The 12,409-nt window shown below is 42.9% G+C and overlaps 1 long non-coding RNA gene across 2 annotated transcripts in view; it reads right to left on the bottom strand.

Moving 5' to 3' along the window:
* LOC141548257 (uncharacterized) overlaps positions 1–10,965 on the bottom strand; it is a 210,654-nt gene extending 199,689 nt beyond the window's left edge. For both annotated transcript variants that reach the window (XR_012483871.1, XR_012483872.1), the window contains exon 1: positions 10,614–10,965. This is a non-coding gene — a long non-coding RNA (uncharacterized LOC141548257). The remainder of the gene's footprint in view (positions 1–10,613) is intronic.
* Positions 10,966–12,409: the final 1,444 nt, after the last annotated feature.

The raw sequence follows: 12,409 nt of genomic DNA on the forward strand, positions 1-12,409 counted from the left end.
TTTCCTTGTCACCTTTATATGCATAGTAACTCCTTCATCTGCTCCTTTCCTGACTCCCACCACTGTAGGACAAAGCCTAATCACTATCCATCTAGACTCATCCCCCTTTTGCTTTCAATTATGCCTTTATCCTACAGCCAGAATAATTTTGCTCATTCACAGATCTAATCATTCTGCTAAAAAAATATCTTTGGTGTTTACCAAATATATTTCAGGCAACATTTAGAGTTCACCACAATCTGACCCTATCCTACTTACACTAATCAAACTCAACAACTCTTGATTTTCCATGCCATTTGGTAAATAACTCCCCCTGCTTTAGAATTCTATTTATACTTATGACATTGTCTACTTAACCAGGATACACACTGGGATCTGGTGTTCCCTCTGCTAGACCACAGCCTTGAGGAGAGGAGCCCATTTCAACTTTGTTTATTGAGAGGAACAGTATTACATAGTAGTTAGAGTACTGAATTTGAAGTATGAAAGACCCCATTCACTTTTTGCGTCCTTACACTTGCTAGTCATGTAAGGAGAGGCAACTCGGGCAGTCCCCTCTAACATACTAGGGCCTCAGCTTCCCCACATTTAAAAATGAGGAAAATAGAAGTATAGCACTGGGATCAAAGGTTGGAAGTACATCATGTATATAATGTGCTTTGCAACTTTTCAAATCACTAAATAAATGGCAGAGCTTATTTTTACCTTCATCTTGAACCTAACTGGCCTTTAAAGATTTGCTATGGCCATTCTTTGAGTCAAATACTGTCTTGAAATGTGAATGCTATCTGGAGGAATAAAGAGGGAGGAAACAAGCATTAAGTAGCCTTCTACTATGCAAAGAACTTTACTAATATTATCTCATTTGACCCTCACAAGACATAAGACTCCCACCCACCTAGATGTGATTGCGAGGCATACAGGTAAAGTATGAATAGAAAACAGAGTTAAAGTAGTTGAAGGTCAATTCTGAAGGGCCTTTCAGATTTTGGGCAGCTGACGCTCAGACACATCTGATGACAGCCTTTTATTCTGGAGTCTATGGTCAGGTGAGGGGACTATTATTATTCTGATTATTCTCAGCCAGCCAGATGAAAAATTCCCTTTGGACTAACTCTGCCAGGCTGTTTACCGAGCCTGGCCCACAAACGAATAGCAGGAAGATGGTGGGTTGGATTGCATTTGAATAATGGTTCAGTGCTTTAATGACGCACTCTAAACTCTAGCCCTACTGGCTGATTTGCTTCTCCCCTTAGAGATCATTCTGCTCCATCTCCCATGTGTCAGATGCATTCTTGCCCACCTCCCAATCACTGGTGACTCCTAGCTCCCTTTTAGGCTCTGTACAGGGGCCACTACCACAAAAAGACTTGGCTAACTCTCAGGTATTAGCTCCCACACAGCCATATTATAAATATCCCATCTATGCTCATCTGTGGCCATGTGGTCTCTTCTTGGCATTGAGGAATTTTCTTGAGGGCAAGGAGTGTCTCCCTTCTTTTTGTGTCTGGCCAACACTTAGCACAGTTCTTGACCATGATGAGTCTTTAATAAAAAGATGTTTATCGACTAAATAACATTATGCTTCTGTTACCAAAGCTCTTCTTTTCATATAAGCATGCTGCCAGTGAGGCTGTCTAGTTGTGGCCCATGAGATGGCACATTAGCAGAGAATCAATAATAATGATATCATCAATAGGAGACATTTATGTAGTCCTTTAAGGTTTGCAAAGCACTTTTTTATATATCCTATCTCATTTGAAGTTGAGGCAGGAAATACAGGTATTAAGCCCATCTTAAAGATGGGCAAACTGAGGGGGAACAAGAAGAATTTGAATCTTCCTGATTGAAGCTCTCTAGCTACTCTACCCACTAGGCAGTATGGTCTGAAAAATGACTCAAAGGACAACAGAAGCATGTGTAGGAGGCTGCGACATATTATCAATGATTGCATGTGCACAAGCAATAGCTTCAGAAATAGCATCCAGGAGAGGTCATTTGGGAGAAGGTGGACCACTCAGGTAACCTTAATGGAACACAGGTGACAGCTCCAAAACTACCTCATGTCCCCCAAACGTCAAAATTCTCTCTGGAGGATTTGTGTGAGAACACTGGCAAGAATCACACCAGATAAAAAAGGCACGAAGAGCACAGATCTGCTGATGTACTCAAGCAACACTGAAATGACTGAATTCAATAATTGAATTCATTTAATTAAGGAATTAAAGATATTTAAAATAGTTCTTTAAGGTTAAGAAAGAAAATATATTAGCTACCAAGAAAGCCTTCTCATTTCCCACAATTCCAATCAATGGTCCTAAGTAGCATGGAGCCAGCCCAAGCCAATCCTCTGCCTTCAAAGGCACCTGTACCCAAGATGAAGCTTAAAGAAAATAGTTGCAAGAATGGGGCAGAAGAGGAGAGAAAAGATCAGGGACTGGCATAGACTGAGATAACAATGCAGAAGGAATAAAAACATTTCCCTCCAAAGCTGTTCCAGCTCTGTGACCATCTGCATATATTCTCAAACACCTTGTTCTTGCCAATAGTCATCAATGGAGGCAGTGTCAGGAGTAAACAGCAGGCAAGTCAAAACAAACTCCCAGCCGGGCCAACCAGGATTAACTGAGAAAGGTCCATTTTAAAACCTCAATAAATGTTCTTTTAATAATCTGGCTTGGCTCACTTGACTTCCTATAGCTCTTACAATATTTAAATAACCATCAGCCTTGGCACAGCGGGAAGAAAGGCCAAAACGTCGCTCAGTAATAAATCTCTCCAAAACAGCCAACGGGGATGTGCCGCACAGACCAGAGGCTTTTGGACACTCTGCCAAAGCATACGCTGTGACTATCCTTCCCCAAAGGCAGGCCCACCGGCTAAGCTGAACACCAACAATACAGCACGCTTCCATATATGCAAGGGGGCCTCTCCCCCATTTCAAGAGATGCTGGAGAGGCCGATGGAAAAGGAACCCCCTTCTGCCTGTGCACAACACTGCATTTCAGTGATGATCAAACCTTGGCCTTTTAATAAGTTCCAATGTCAAACACTGTTGCCTGTGCAAGGAAATCCATTTTTTTAAATCTTCCTCAATAATTCTTCTTTTAGCTGAAGAAATAAAGTCCCAGAAGCTCTAATATGGTGCTAATATTCCATCTGCTATAGAGCACACCTGCTAGAAGTCACAAAGATACATTACCTTAGCAGACGAGGGTATGTGCAGTTTAGCCTTTCACAGCTTTGGGATTTCCTCTTACGTGAATCCTAGAAGGAGCCATCAGGCAGAGTTACATCTCCTTCCTTCTCTGGCACCCAAACTGGAGGGGCAGTGGGTTGGGCTAGAGAGAAAGAAGCTTCAGTTGCATGCTTCCTCATAGACCCCACACAACCCAGAGCAGTTATGGTATTGTAGAATGAGACTGCAACTTGGCATCCAGATACATGGCTTAGGATCGCAGCTCTTCTACTTGCTCCCTACGAGACTCAAATGGATGTCACTTCATCTCTAGGGCCTCGTTTCCCCTTCCATAAAATGAAGGGCTTGACAAGAGATGCTCTGAGGTTCCTTTCAGCTCAAACAATTCACAGTCCCTTCAAGTCAGAATGCAGAATTTATCCTCACACCCCCCCAAAAAAAAACAAACAAAAACTTGATCACACAGAACACTCACAGCCCTCTGAAAAGCCCATTGGGGAGGAGCCGAGGACAGGGAGCTTTGGTCATTTCAACACAATGAGACAATCTTGGGAACCAACTTGTGCCTAGTACAGGTTGACACTGGGCTCCAGTTTCATCGTAAGCAATTTCCTTTACCAGGCCCTATGGGAGCTGCCAGCCAAAGGCAGTAAGAGCATGAGGAGCTCCTCAAAGCTGTTCACAAAAGGTCCTTATGAGGATTAGTTCCTTCCAGGTTGGTAAATAAGAAAGCACTGCTACCCCACCACCACACCACACCCCCCACACAGCTGTCTGCTACCAATTGACCTTAACCATTGGGTCTGGCTTAGAAAACACACAGTATTCTGTGCCCTAATTGATTTTGATATGGTAAGAAAGAAGATGCTGTCCCCCTGAATGGTTCCCCTACACTCTGGGCCTCAGTTCCTTCCTACATACTGGTGATAAGAAAACAAAAGTGAAAACATCCTTATTCTCAAGGAGCCCCATTTTTCAAGGGGAATACAAGATGTACATGGAAGCTAGATGGAAAACATGTACAAAATTGCTCTGAAGTCATTTAAAGGGGAAAAGATTGGCTACTAGTTGGGAGAAGAGAACAGAAAGTTAGGGAAGGCTTCTTGGAGGAGGTGGCAGTTGAGCAGGACTTTGGAGGAAGTGAAGGTGGTAAGTGGTCAATGGTGCAGTCAGACTCAGTTCAGTCTTCCAGACATCTCAGCTCAAATATCTTGCGATTTGGGGGCATATCGTGTGAACAGCACAGAGTATATATGACAGAGCAGGGGGCAGCATGATCAGAACTGGGCTGCCAAAAACTTCAGCTGGCTGCAGGTGAAGGCAAAAAAGAGGGCAAAAGGCAAGTTCAGAAGCTTGCAGTATTCCACATGAGGGGGTGTTAATTAAGGTAGTAGCAGTAGAAGTTCAAAGAAATGCTTCTGTCTCCAGGTTCTCAGAGAATTCTGACAACACTAAATCGGCAGCCACTCCTGTCGGCACAGCAAAACACAGTCCAGGAGCTCACAGTCCGACAACTGGCAAAGTCTCTATCTATGTATGTGGAAGCCCAGGACACTACCTGGAGACCTTAGCCAAGTATGTATGTGTGTGTGTGTGTATATATATATATATATATATATATATATATATATATATATATATATGTATATATATATATATATAAAAAATACATGTATGTCTGTATATTTTACCCTTCCAAATGCTTCTATGTCTGATCTCATTTTAGACTTACATTAACTTCTTTATCCAGATATTACGCTTATTTTAAAGGAGAAGAAATTGAGGCCCCCAAAAGAGAAGGGACTTGGCAAAGAGCATGCACCTCTTTAATGGCAAAATTGGGACTTGAAAAAACTGAAATCAAGTTATTCATTTATCTTATTTGAAAACTGAAAAGAAAAATTAGTCTAAGACCAGCTTGTGCAATATTGATGGTGAGGTGTGAGGACATGATCCATGAATTGACTCCAGACTCCCAGAAACCCTCACATACTAATCACATAACTCCTTTCCCAAACATTATCTCATACGATCTTCATAATGGCCCAGGGATAGGAATAAAGCAACATCACTGTCATTTTCATATAAGGAAATTGAGGCTCAAAGTAGTTAAGGGAGTCAAACTCAAGTGTACTAGCTTCAAGTTTAATACTTTTTCCCACTCTGCCACATTACATCTAAACACTAATCGAGATATTTAAGTGGTTACTCAAAATAATCATGTTAACTGACCTAAGGAAGAAGAAAATACTTTGTGTAATAAGGAGACATATTTATTGTCTGGTTTCTGAGACAATCATTGTGTGGTTTCCTTCCCTTTACCTTACTAAAGGCTGCTATCCCCATGACAGCATCCTAGACCAAATGGGAAGTAGGCTGGGTATGTGTGCACAAGATGAGCCTAGAAGGTCATTCACTTTGCTCTGGCAGGAATGCATAAAAGGTCAAGTTTTCTTGATTTGGTAACCATCTCAAAGAAGCTGTTTGGAGATTCAAAAAGAACTCACAACATGAATGTGATTCTTATATTCTAGCAAAACTGAGCATGAAAGCAAGAGAAAAATGGGTGAGATGGAAAAGGGGCCCATTAAAAGAGCACTGCACCCATAATGTAAATAGTTATAATCCCTAATACTATTTCTAGCTGCTCAAGCATTTGGGCCTGTCCTTCTTACGCTGCCAGACAATAGCCTGGGAATGAGAAATTGGGCAGACTTATAGGTATACATCAATATATAAAACTGGGAATGGGGGCAGAGCTGTGGTCAATCAAAATTCTGTATGTTGAATTATACTGTCCTACTGATTTCTATTATCAAGTTAGAGATATGTTCCTAACTAACAAGGCTAACATTAAGATTTAATAGGATTTGTTTCCCCAAAATTTTCTATGATGCTTCAATCATCATTATGACGTCTGAAAAAAAATCTATTTCTTTGTCACAATAAGGAAAAGTTTTGTTTTGCCAAAAATAAGTGACTAAAACCAGAACTAAGAAGGACAAGGCAGGAGAAACAAGAGCACATGTACGCATAGAGACAAAAGTTCCAACAATTGCAAAGAAAAGTGAGAGCTTACAAAGTGGTGGTTGGAAGAGAGGGCACCAAGGGCCAAGAGGAATACACGGCTTTCAACCAGACCAGCAGAACCAATTTAGTAAAGTAATTATCATCCCAAGAACTGCCTCAGGTTCCTCTTTGGCAAAATGAGGAAATTGAACCTGATTTTATAGATTTTATATCATCCTTCCAGGTCTGAATTCCTATGGTCCTATGACAAGAAAAGTGGACAAGATGGAATAAACTGCAACTCCCAAGACAATTTTCTATTCCCCAAATGGATGCTACATGCCTTTCCTTTGTCTTTCCAATTCTTTGACCACTGCTACTTCCTTCAAATTATATAAATCCCAGAGTTCCAAATAGAGATCAGGGTACACACATCATGATGCCCTTTATAAATGTCATACAATTAAAATTTTACAAACAATGCTGTAAAATGAGGGATACCCACATCTACACAGCAAAAGGCTCTATTCTGTCCAATTTAAAAGGGTGAACAAATTCAGCTGTCTGTGGCAGAGTGGAGCAAAGGGGTGAAAGTAGAACAAATGAACTGGTTTGTGTACCTTTTCAATGCTTCCCTCATAGGATGAGAAAGCTGGATCCTCAGTTAAGAGACCTGCAATGGAAGCTCAACTCACAGACTTCAGTATTTTTTCCTGTCTATCTCCATTTCCTCATCTGTAAATATGGATGCCAACGTTTGTACTGCCCTTCTGGCATAGAAATCACTTTGTAAGCCTGAAGGTGCTCTAAAAACGTGTTATAATTATTATACTAAGTGCCTTATAAGTGTTTGTTGTATGAATACATTTCCAAGAAATATGCCCTATGGAATTACACTGAGATAAAGCTACCCATTTTTCACACTATAGGAGAATTTTTAAAACCCTCATCATTGCATAAAAAAAAAATCTCCATTTACGCTCTTCAGAAATGGTCATAAAGAAAGAACAATGGATGCCAAGGGCAAAGGATGAAGACAGATAAGAAATCCGTATCTGATTAGAACATGATGAAGAGATTCAGAAATGGGAAGGTGATGGGAGGGAACAAATGCTGTAAAGTACCGGGCAGGAGACAAATGGGCTTTTAGCACAAATCTAATCAGCATCTCCTAAATTCAAGGCTAAATAACAGGCAAGCACTTACCACAGGGTGTTACACTTCCAGCCTTATTTAGGAGTCCTGCTCTGCTTAGACTCAAGCCCTCTAGACAGGTTTATGTTTCTTGAGCTATTTTGTGCAATAGTCATCTCGCTTCCTATAAAGAACAGAGTTTCATTGAATTCATGGAAGAAGCCAGTCACGACAGCTTAATGTCACCACAGCATACTCTTTATCTTCTCCTGCAGTTGTGATCATTGAATGATACTGCTGGCCTACCTGGACATTCTTACAACCTCAACATTTGACTCCCTGGGCTACAAGGTCCCTCTTAAAATCCCTCAACCCCAGTGGTACACCTGCAGCGAAAAGGGCAGGCAAAGAAATCTGGTGATCATTGACTGGAAAAGTCATCGTACAATCAATATTCCAATGGCCCAAGTGGTTTGTGATTTCATAGATGTGGACACTGCTCCCAGCCTGTCCTTCTCATTCTTGCCCTTCCCTTAGGTTTGCAGTAGGAGGGACAAATAGCACCCCAGGCAGGTTCCACCTGACATTATCCAAATACCAATAAAACACACTGGTTGTCCATCAGTCGTCCCCTCTCTCTGACTGGCTCATTTTTTTTTCTATTTATACATGTCTGAAGAAAAACTTTACACTACTTATTTATAATTCCTTATTTGCCCCCAGGAACTTAAAAACTCAAGGATCACAGCAAGAAGAATAAAAGTAATCACTTCATCCAGACTATCTATCCCCATTGCTTGTTCACTTGAATTTCTTCATCTGTGTTGTCTCCCCTTTCTCTGAAAGCCCCTTAAGGACATTTGTCTATCACCGTCTGTCTCCCTCCAATCCTCCAGCAAGAGTACGAGGCTTAAGACACAAGCAGATGTGGGTGCTGGCGAAGTATCTGCTGGCTTTTTGAGGCTTTCCATGACTATTGGAGACACTATCGAAGGGTGAACAGCAACAACATTTGATCCCCCCAGTATCCTCCCCTAGCATCCCAGCCTATACAAAAAGAAGAGTTTTTAAGGAAGAGGGAGGAAAGATAAAAAGAAGGGACCATTAGGACTGAAGCCTCCCAGGCTAGAGAGCTGGGCTTGGGAGTTAAAACCACCATGTTCATCTAGGAATATATTTATGAATATCTATCTAGACCAAGTCACTCAGCTCTCTCCAGCCTCACTCTTCCTGGGTGTGAAAGTGGGACAGAATTAGTAGCTACCTCAGCTACAAGGATCAAACGAGAATATACATAAAGCACAAAATAAATGGGAATTACAATATACAGAGAATTGACTTTAATTTATAAGAAATCAAGCCATTCTCCAATTGATAAATGGTCAAAGGATATGAACAGACAATTTTCAGATGATGAAATTGAAACTATTTCCACTCATATGAAAGAGTGTTCCAAATCACTACTGATCAGAGAAATGCAAATTAAGACCACTCTGAGATACCACTACACACCTGTCAGATTGGCTAAGATGACAGGAACAAATAATGATGAATGTTGGAGGGGATGTGGGAAAACTGGGACACTGATACATTGTTGGTGGAGTTGTGAAAAAATCCAGCCATTCTGGAGAGCAATCTGGAATTATGCCCAAAAAGTTATCAAACTGTGCATACCCTTTGACCCAGCAGTGCTACTACTGGGCTTATATCCCAAGGAAATACTAAAGAAGGGAAAGGGACCTGTATGTGCCAAAATGTTTGGGTAAATTATGGGATATGAATGTGATGGAATATTATTGTTCTGTAAGAAATGACCAGCAGGAGGAATACAGAGAGGCCTGGAGAGACTTACATCAACTGATGCTGAGTGAAACGAGCAGAACTAGGGGATCATTATACCCTTCAACAATGATACTGTATGAGGATGTATTCTGATGGAAGTGGATATCTTCAACATAGAGAAGAGCTAATCCAATTCCAATTGATCAATGATGGACAGAATCAGCTACACCCAGAAAAGCAACACTGGGAAATGAGTGTAAACTGAGAACATTACTGTCTATCTACCCAGGTTACTTCTACCTTCTGAATCCAATTCTTCCTGTGGGGAAAAAAAAATTCAGTTCTGCACAGATATATTGTATCTAGGATATACTATACCATATTTAATAATTATAAAATTAATATTATATATATATACATATATACACACACATACATATATATATGTGAATTACATCTATATCTAGTCTTGTCTTGTGTTCCCAAAAAAGAAAGGAATTTCCAATTCATGGTACAAATTATCTTAAAACAACATTTCTTAAACTTTTCTTTTTTTATTAATTTTATAATTATAACATTTTCTTTGACAGTACATAAGCATAGGTAATTTTTTACAACATTATCCCTTGTACTCCCTTCTGTTCCGAATATTTCCCCTCCTTCCCTCCACCCCCTTCCCCTGGATGGCGGGCATTCCCATACATATTAAATATCTTATAGTATATCCTAAGTACAATATATATGTGCAGAACCGAATTTTGTTGTTGTTGTTGCACAGGAAGAATTGTATTCACAAGGTAAAAATAATCTGGGAAGAGAAACAAAACAAAAACAAAAACAAAACAAAAACAAAAAAACAATGCTCACAGTTTACACTCATTTCCCAGTGTCGCTTTTCTGGGTGTTGCTGATTCTGTCCATCATTGATCAATTGGAATTGGATTAGCTCTTCTCTGTGATGAAGATATCCACTTCCATCAGCATACATCCTCGTACAGTATCATTGTTGAAGTGTATAATGATCTTCTGGTTCTGCTCATTTCACTCAGCATCAGTTCCTGTCAGTCTCTCCAGGCCTTTCTGAAATCCTCCTGTGGGTCGTTTCTTACAGAGCAATAATACTCCATAACACTCATATACCTCTTAAACTTTTCAAAATGAAAAAAGGAAGTACCCAATAACCGAGGGGGAGAAGGATTTAGGAAGACACTCTGGCAGCTGCAGTGCTTTGTCACTCAAGCCTGAATCTCCACAGACATAAGAAAGACGTTTTACTCATTCCCCATGTAAAGAAAGGCTCCTAGGAGCTGGCGGGGCCTCCCCACAATCTCTCCGTTGTGAAGGCCCGAGTTCTCGAGAAGAAACCCCACCTTCCGGTTACTTTGTTTATCGGTATTAATGGACTCGTGAACATGGCTGACAGGCCACTTCATTCACCCTTCCTCATCCCTTCATGAGCCACCTAGAGGTACCAAAACGGCCAACTCACCCTGACTGAAGCGGACCCGCTCCCGAGGCCTGGGACACGCTGGAGGTTGGGCAGGTTACCCAGACACACTAACGCAACTATGGGGGCCTACCGGCCGGGCAGGCAGAGCTCCCGTGCTCCCTCTTCGAGGTTTTTTTGGGGGGAGAAGGGGACCCATCCCCCCAGGGCAGAGAAACACCGCCCTCTCGGCAGTTCCGACGACCGCCAGTCGAGGAAGGCCAGAGTTCCCCGTGTGCCGCTGCCCGGGGCCCACCTGCTCTTCCACGGGCGCTCGGGCACGCCCCCGTCGCGGCTCCGCAGTCCGGGCTGGCAGCGGGGCCCACAGTTCCCCAGGGACTCCTGAATACCTCACAAGGACTTGATCTGTACTAGCTACTACCACCTAAGGGCGGCCCGCTCCCAGGTGAGGCGGACAACCCAGAGAGGCCTAGCCCGTGGGCAGGTGGGTGGGGCGGAGCCGCCTCCCTTCCCACCTGCACGCCCCGCCGCAACTAGAGCCAGCCCCGCCCCTCCACCTCCCTTGCGCTCTCTGACCAGTAAGGAGCTGGATGCCCTCTTTCCCCCCCCCCCACCTTGGCTCCTCCTACTCCCATTTAAGGGGCCCGCGAGAGACTGCCAGCATGGGCCTAAAAGGAAAATGGAGGAGACTGGCCGGACTGGTGACCTGGGAAGGTCTATGTGAGTCAGGCCTCAGAACCACAATCTGGCTGAGGGACCCTGGACCCGTCCCTGTTCCCTCAGGGTGCCTCAAGGCAATGACGACTTGAAGCCGGAGACCAGCTGCCAAACTGCGTTGGGGGAAATTCCCTACCCCATGAAGTCAGAGTTGGGTTTCCCAACTCCACAAGGCTCGAGCCCGTGCGCCCGCCTTCGGGACAGAGAGACTGGGGGAGGGGCCTCCCCACAGTCTGCCCCCAAAGCAGTCTCCATTCCCGTGTGCCAGTGTCCTTTCCCCTCCCAGAAGGCAAGGGCTTGGAGAGGACGGTCCTCTCCATCCTGTCTTTTGATCTCCACCATGTAGCCCACTGGCCCATATTTAGGGATTCCTAAATGCTAAAAGGAGGGGCAAGAGCGGGATGGAAGCCGAGGCTTTCTGCTACCTAGCAGTCCAGGCACAGCTTTCTCCAAAGGTCCATCTGAAAGACCTCCCACCCAGCACACCTTGTCCCCCTGCCTTCTCAGGCACTGACCTACAGCCTAGGTCTTCCAGCATCCTCAGAGGACCAAAGTGAAGGGCTATCAATGGGACTGAGACACTGGGCTCCACCCGGATCCCCCCTCCCAACTTTCAAGGACCACATGCAAAAAAAGAGGCTTTGTACAAAAGGACAGCTGGTCTCATTATCATTTTTTAAAAAAACCCATGTGATCTTTGGGACGATAAATACTGTTTTGTCATGTTATCCTGCTATTTTTAGCACCTCAACTAGCAAGTGTTCAAAGCACTGAGGAACAGACATAAGTCTCTCTCTCTCTCTCTCTCTCTCTCTCTCTCTCTCTCTCTCTCTCTCTCTCTCTCTCTCTCTCTCTCCCTGTTTCTCTCTCTCTTCCCCTCTTTTTTTTTTAAACTGAGATGTCTTTATCTAGATATATTTTTAAATCAAAAGGATTCTCTTCTCCCAGGTAATGCAACCCTACAGATTTCTGCAAGCATTTTTTTTTTCCTTTTGAACAACAGTTCTGCCAAAGTTTGGTTGATTCATGGTGTTTCCAAAGTCTTGTGATGACAGAGCCATCTTTGGCCAGCTCATTTGCAATGGTTTGTTTCTAAAGTCTGTTATATAATTTGAACCCTG

The sequence above is a fragment of the Sminthopsis crassicaudata genome, chromosome X, assembly GCF_048593235.1.
Source record: "Sminthopsis crassicaudata isolate SCR6 chromosome X, ASM4859323v1, whole genome shotgun sequence".
NCBI lineage: Eukaryota > Metazoa > Chordata > Mammalia > Dasyuromorphia > Dasyuridae > Sminthopsis > Sminthopsis crassicaudata.